The 7,258-nt window shown below is 47.0% G+C and overlaps 1 protein-coding gene across 4 annotated transcripts in view; it reads right to left on the bottom strand.

Moving 5' to 3' along the window:
* FYN (FYN proto-oncogene, Src family tyrosine kinase) overlaps window positions 1-1,448 on the bottom strand; it is a 212,332-nt gene extending 210,884 nt beyond the window's left edge. For all 4 annotated transcript variants that reach the window (XM_044917677.1, XM_021693674.2, XM_021693675.2 and 1 more), the window contains exon 1: window positions 968-1,448. The gene's annotated coding sequence lies outside the window, so the exon portion shown is untranslated. The remainder of the gene's footprint in view (window positions 1-967) is intronic.
* Window positions 1,449-7,258: the final 5,810 nt, after the last annotated feature.

Raw genomic sequence — 7,258 nt, 5'->3', positions numbered from 1 at the left:
CACACACACACACACACACACACACACACACACACACACACACACACCCGGCAAGTCTGTGTGATTTATTAAGGGGAGGAGGGGAAAGAAGGGTGATTTTATTATCCCTCTTCTCATGAGTCCCAGCAAATCTCTGCCTGGGCCCAACCTCGGTGGCCTCTTTCTGGCCCAGTCCCCTCTGCCTGTGGCCGCAAAGAGAGGGGAGGCGACCAAAAAAAAAAAACAAAAAAAAACCAGTCATCGATCTGGGGAAGTAGAGAGGAAATCCAGCGAGCAGGGAAGGGAGGAGAAAGGAGCTTGAGGGAGCAGAAGGGGTGGGGAGGCAGAGGAAGAAGAGCGAAGGCTCTAGCACGGGGGACAGGGGAAGGTTGGGTGGGTGGCGGCACAGGAAGAGTGAAGGGGAGGATGGGGGAAGTGCTAGGGAGGTGCCAGAAATAGGCAGGAGGATGCGCTGAGGAAAGCGACGACCGCAGGAGGAGGCCGAGAGGTGGAGGAGTGGGGCAGGGGTGGGGTGGGGTGGGATGGGATGGGATGGGGTGGGGAGGGAAGCAGCACGGGGCATCAATTATTAAGTGATTACATCATCCCTGACATTAAAACAACACACACAGACCGAGTCCCCGTGGGGGGCCCCCGAAAGGAGGGCGAGGGTGGAGTCTGGGCCAGCCTCGCCCCCCCAGCCAATTCCTATTCTCACCCCGCGCCCGCTCGCAGGCGAGGAAATGGGCCCCCATCCCTGCGCCACCTCAGGGCCGCACCCCGCAGAGGTGTCCTCCGGCGCGGCCGCGGGAAGACTCCGAGCGGGGCCAACTCCTCGGCAGCCCCGCGGGGCGCCCCGGAGGCGGCGGCGGCCGGGAGACTGCAGCGCGGGGCCCCGCGGCGAGGGCGGCGCAGCGCGGGGGCGCCGGTGGCCGGCGTCTCCGCAGCATCCCCACGGCCCTCCCGCGGCGCATCCTCAGCCGCTTACCTGCGCGGCGCTCAGGCTCCGGAGCCCATTCACATGGTCTTCTCCCCGCCCTCCTCCAGCGCGGCCGAGGCGGCTCCGGTGGCTCCTCGCCGGGCCCGGGAGCCGGTGGGCCTTCGGAGAGCGCCGAGGGGGCGGCGCCGGCTGTCCCCGGCCCGGCGGCCGGATCCTTCCCAGGCGCGGACGGCGGCCGCCGGGCGGTGCGGCGCGGGCGGCGGCTTTGTGTGCGCCCGGAGAGCTCTCGGTGCGCTGGCTGAAGCGCCGCGCGCCCGGACGGGAGAGATCGCGCGGCTCGGAGGGTACTCTGCCTCTGCTTTTGCGGCCGGCCGGCGGGCGGGTCTCGGCGGCCTTTGGTCACGACGACCCCTCCTCCTCTCCCGCGGCAGCCCCCTCCCCGCCGGCTCCGCTCCTGACAGATGGCGCAACTGCAACAACGCGCCGCCGCCGCCGCGGCTGCTCCCAGCTACTCACGCTGATGCTCCGGCCCCTCCAGCCCCAGCCCCGAGTGAGGACGGGGCGGGACGCACGCTGAGAGTGGCAGGCCCCGCTGACCTATCAACGCATCCGTCGGGAGTTGCGGGCGGCGACCATTGGTGTCTGGGGCGGGGGCGGGGCTGAAAGGGGTGGGGCCACCGAGTGGGTTGAGCGTTACTGTGGCAGCAGGCATCCTGGCGTGCGTGCCGTGTGGGTTGTGAGAGGGGATGCGAGGTTGGAGGAGTTGTGTGTGTGCTTTTAAGGATTGTGTGGACTTGCGAGGTAGTGGGTTTGGGCGGGGGAAGAAGGGGAGAGTGTGAGCTGCAGTTTCGGCTTTGCGGGAGGTTGCAGCTGCCACTGCAGAAAGGCATCTGCCATTCCCCCAAAACCATGGGAACCTGCCTGGAGAAAGGGCTATCTTGCCTTTCTGGCGTCTTTTCATTTGAAGGTGGGAGGATAAATTGGCCAACGAAAACGTTTTCGCTGATCAAACCGAAGAGTGCGGAGCAAGGTAGAATTCCATCACCGAAACTTGGAAAAACCAGGAGAACCCTGGAAACTCACAATTAATATTAATATTAATATTAATAAAGAGAAGGAGGAAGGGGGAGAAGGAGGAAATTAAGATTAATCTATTAGTATCCTATTTTCGTGGACACACACATATTTATTTTCAAGCAGAAGTCTGGAGGAAGTATTACTGAAATAGGGGGAGGGGTGGAGAGGGCAGGTGGCAACTTAGGAATCTGAAATCACAGAGTAGAGATTTGTTTGTATAGATTTCCCCCAAATCATGTTTAATTGTAGCTATTGGTTGTCTTTGGTTTCTCGTGACATTTAGCCTCCTCATGTTTTTTTTCCTTCATCGAATCTGAGCTTTTGCTCAGATTTTCCTTGATGAAATTATAGCCAGTTTCGTATATAGTTGGGAGTGCATCAGTCTTTATTTCCTATCCAGCTTTTCTATGGCAGGATGTAACTTCAAAAAAGAAACACTTTGGCTTCCTGATTTTCTTTATAGTTAATTCCTGTTTACTGAAAATTCTCCTTTAAGGCATGCTCAGATTCATTCCCCTTAGTGATTTTGGCAAGAACCTTACCCTCCCCCCTCAGCAAATCTAATGATCTGAGAAATAGAAGTGAATTAGCTTCTGCTTCTATGCTCAAAATCTATATTACCTTTCCTGCCCACTAGTTTTTTTTTTAAATGTTGTTTAAAAATATCAGTTGTTTTTGCTGACTTCTTTTTGTACACAGTACTTTGAAAAATGTTGCCCGGGTGCATGGCTGGCTTGGTCAGAAGAACTCGTTACTCTTGATTGGCGGTCGTGAGTTCGAGCCCAACACTGGGTGTAGAGATTACTAAAAAAATAAATAAAAATTGTTTTAAAAATTGCCAACATTTATTAAAGGATCCCCATTTTATGGATGAGGAAAGTGAGGACAAGAGAACTTAGTAACTAAATTCAAGGTGATAGCATAGGGTAGTTACTGTGGGGTGTTGTTTCCTCCTTAAACAAAGTGATAAATGAAACCATGTTAAAATTATGTGTCTGGTAATTCATTCCACAGTCCCAAGAAATGGAACCACAACAAGCACTAGAGGATTTCCGTACAAGAGAATACCAACTTCATCTAGCCAAGAATTGTTGATCTCAAGAGAAGGGGCTCCTCTTCCTTAGTAGTAGCCTGACATGGCTGTCCTAGATTTGAATTGGGATGGAGAGGCAACTGTCTAGAGTAATGGTTCTCAAACCTTAGCATCTTTCAGAATTACCAGAAGGGACTTGTTAAAATACAGATTGGTGTTCCCCAATCCCACAGGGTCTGATTCAGTAGGTTTGGAATGGGGCCCAAGAATCTGTTTTTCTAAGAGTTCCCTGGTGATTCTGCTGCTGCTGGTCTGAGTACCACTTCTTGAGAACCACTGTTCTAGAACTAGGCTAATGTGGCAACGACTTGCCACAGGTGGCTGTTAAGTACTTGAAATGTACTTGTGTATTTGAAATGGGGCTGGTGCAAATTAAGTTATGCTGTAAATGTAAAAAACACATTGGATTTCAAATATTTAGCATAAAAAAAGAAATGTAAAGCATGTAATTAATTTTTATATTGATTACATGTTAAGATGATAAGTCTGAATGTATTGTGCTCCATAAAATATATTATTAAATTTTACTTCACATATTTATTTTTATTTTTAAATGAGCTACTAGAGAATTTTCTTAAAGATTTATGTATTTATTTCGGGGCGCCTGGGTGGCTCAGATGGTTAAGCATCTGCCTTCGGCTCAGGTCATGATCCCAGGGTCCTGGGATCGAGTCCCGCATCGGGCTCCCTGCTAGGCGGGGAGCCTGCTTCTCCCTCTGCCTCTGCCTCTGCCTCTCTCTCTCTCTGACTCTCATGAATAAATAAATAAAACATTAAAAAAAAAATTACATCTGCCCTTAAAAAAAAAGATTTATGTATTTATTTGAGAGAGAGTACGTGCAGAGGGAAGGGCAGAGGGAGAAGGAGAGAAAGTCACAAGCAGACTCCCTGCAGAGTGCAGGGTATGGGGCTGGGCAGAGGCCTGAGGCCAGAGGCCCAAGGTGTGGGGGCCCAAGGTGGGGCTGGATCCCAGAACTCTGAGCTCATGACCTGAGCCAAAACCAAGAGTCAGACATTTAGCTGACTGAGCCACCCAGGAACCCCACTACTAGAGAATCTTAAATAGCATATGTGGCTCACATTACATTTCTATTGGATAGCAGTGTTTCTGAGTCCAGCTCCTTAGCACACACTGGGAGCACCTTGATGACTCAAATCACTTAGTCTTTGTGGACCTTTGTGTTCTCATACATAAAACAGGGAAATAGTAAAACTGATCTCATACTACTTTGTGAAGACTAAATGGGCATGGAAGCGGTTTATGCATACTTTCTTCCTTTTTAAAGATGAACTGTCATGTAATCTCAGAAAAACTACTCTTAAGATATGGACCTCCTTGGTATCCCACATTAGACTCAATTTATCTTTTTTTTATGTTAATCACCATACATTACATCTTTAGTTTTTTGTTTTTTTTTAAAGATTTATTTATTTGAGACAGAGAGAATGAGAGAGACAGAGAGCACATGAGAGGGGGGAGGGTCAGAGGGAGAAGCAGGCTCCCTGCTGAGCAGGGAGCCCGATGCGGGACTGGATCCAGGGACTCCAGGATCACGACCTGAGCCGAAGGCAGTCGCTTAACCAACTGAGCCACCCAGGCGCCCACATCTTTAGTTTTTGATGTAGTGTTCCATGATTCATTGTTTGCATATAACACCCAGTGCTCCATGCAGACCGTGCCCTCTTTAATACCCATCACCAGGCTAACCCATCCCCCCACCCCCTCCCCTCTAGAACCCTGTTTGTTTCTCAGAGTCCATAGCCTCTCATGGTTCGTCTCCCCCTCTGATTATGTGAAACCTGGAGTAGGTGGGGTAAGACGTCCCCTTGTTAAAGTTTCTTCCAGAAGAGTCACTTTTTAGCATCTGTAACTCTAATAGCTTCTTGATCTAATTAGTGAACAAAAAGAAGAGACAATGCAATTAAAATGACAGATTAACCTGCTTTCATCACGACTTCATCCTGTTTTTGTAATTCTTTCCTTGCCTACCTTTTTATCTGTTGCCCTTCTTAAAAGTCACTTTAAATGGATTTGGCCTCCTCAGGAGGATTTGCTAATGGCCTGAACATGCATATAGAGTACTGTGAAGGATTTGGATACTATTCCCCATTTTGATCTACTGTGTAGGTCTCTGCAGACACTGTGATTAAAGGTCCCTGGCACTGTCCCTGGCTTACCTGTGATAAGTCATATTGTCCTCTGCACCCCTGAATTTTTTAAAAAAATTTTATGGGCAGTTTATATTATACAAATTAGAATGTAGGCATTGTTCTAGAATTTTGCTTTGATTTGACTGGTACTAGTTATTTTTATTTTTCTATTTCTTTACCTTAAAGTTTCCTATTTCTATCTGGGCTTTATTTTGTCTCACCTGAATTTCTTATCCTCTCGCTTTTAAAAGTAACATTTTCCTTATTTTTTTATTTTACTAGTTAAAATATTTTCTTGCCTTATCGTTACATTTAGTTTTAATCTTCTTTTTTTTTAAAAAAAAAGATTTTATTTATTTATGTGACACAGAGAGACACAGCGAGAGAGGGAACACAAGCAGGGGGAGTGAGAGAGGGAGAAGCAGGCTTCCCGCTGAGCAGGGAGCCCGATGCGGGGCTCGATCCCAGGACCCTGGGATCCTGACCTGAGCCGAAGGCAGACACTTAACGACTGAGCCACCCAGGCGCCCCAATCTTCTCTTAAATGTTACCTCAGTAGCAACACATATGGCAAGGGTAGGAATCCAGAATATAGAGTTCTTACAAATCAACAAGAAAATAAAGATGAACACTCTGAAAAGGAAGAAATACATCTCAAAATGGCTGGTAAACATGAAAAGATATTCAACTTCACTTGTAACCAAAGCAATGCAAAGATAGTTTTTTCTACTACACAGTTGGCCAAAGACATAAAAGGATATAGGGAAATGGACATGCACACCCTAATGTTAATTGGCATGGCACTTCTAGAAGACAGTTTACTAACATTTCTGTAAAGTATTTTGAAAAGTATATGCCTTTGACCTAGCAAGTCTGCTACTGGGAAAGAATGCAACAAGTTTGCAAAAATATACCTATGATGTAAGTAATTGGAACATTGTTTATAATAGTGAACAATTGAGAAAAGTCCATTGGTAAGAGATTGGGTGTGTGAACTGTGCTATAATAGAACACTGCATAGTCATAAAAATGATGACGATGCCATTTATTTTTTTATGTGGAAGGATTTTCAGAAAAAATTAATATGTGTATATATGTGTCTCTATATATGTATTTTTATGCATACATATTCCATTGTTCTAAAATTTATCTATATATGTAGATTTTCATAGAAAAGCATGCAAGTACATACACGGAAATTTTAACAGTGATTTTCTCCAAGTTATCAAATTATTGGCCATCATTATTTTTTATCTTTTTCTTAATTTTCTGAACTTTTTGTATTGGATGCCTATTATTTCCTGTCTTTGCTACTTTAATTTTCCCTTTTATTTTTCCTGCTGATTTTCTTCCCTTTTGAAGGAGCCTTGCCACAAGAGTGGTATCGAGGAGAGGCTCCCTGCCAGGGCTGAGAGGGTTGGGGGCCTTCTACTCCCATCTGCCCACACCCATCCTTCTAGCTTCTGGTGGACCTCTTTGGCACCTGTAAGAATGATTCTCAAAAAACTTTACTTACTCTGAGAGCAGGAGGATGCCGGGAAACTAGTTCCAGGGCTAACCTCTCTGTACCTGGTACACCTGGTTTACCGTGAAATTCTTGCTTCTGACATTTCATATCATCAAGTTCTTATAGAAAGAGCTACATATTTTTAAATCAATGATGTTCAGAATATAGCCAATAGTAGGAGATGATCCTGGGAAAATCTCATGTGGAATGGGAAGGACCATCCCATACTCTGTCCTTTCTGAGCTCAGGAAGGGGTAGGAGTAGGTGGTGTCAGACAGGCCTTTGGAAGAGGCCCAGCCAAGCTGCTGATGCTGGGATTCTGGTGGTACTTTATTCCAGCTTTCTCATGTTCAGTTTCATCCAAACTAGATAGTTGCTCCACTTAACAGGTCACAGCAGAGCCTTCTTGGTGTGTGGCTCCTTAGCTCCCTTCCCTCTTAAAAAGGTGGAAACTGGGCTAAATAAACAGGCGTTATTATGAATGAGGTTCTAGTGCCCATGTCCACTGACC

Source organism: Neomonachus schauinslandi, chromosome 8 (assembly GCF_002201575.2).
Source record: "Neomonachus schauinslandi chromosome 8, ASM220157v2, whole genome shotgun sequence".
Taxonomy (NCBI): Eukaryota; Metazoa; Chordata; class Mammalia; order Carnivora; family Phocidae; genus Neomonachus; species Neomonachus schauinslandi.
This window is presented reverse-complemented; position numbering and strand designations above follow the sequence as displayed.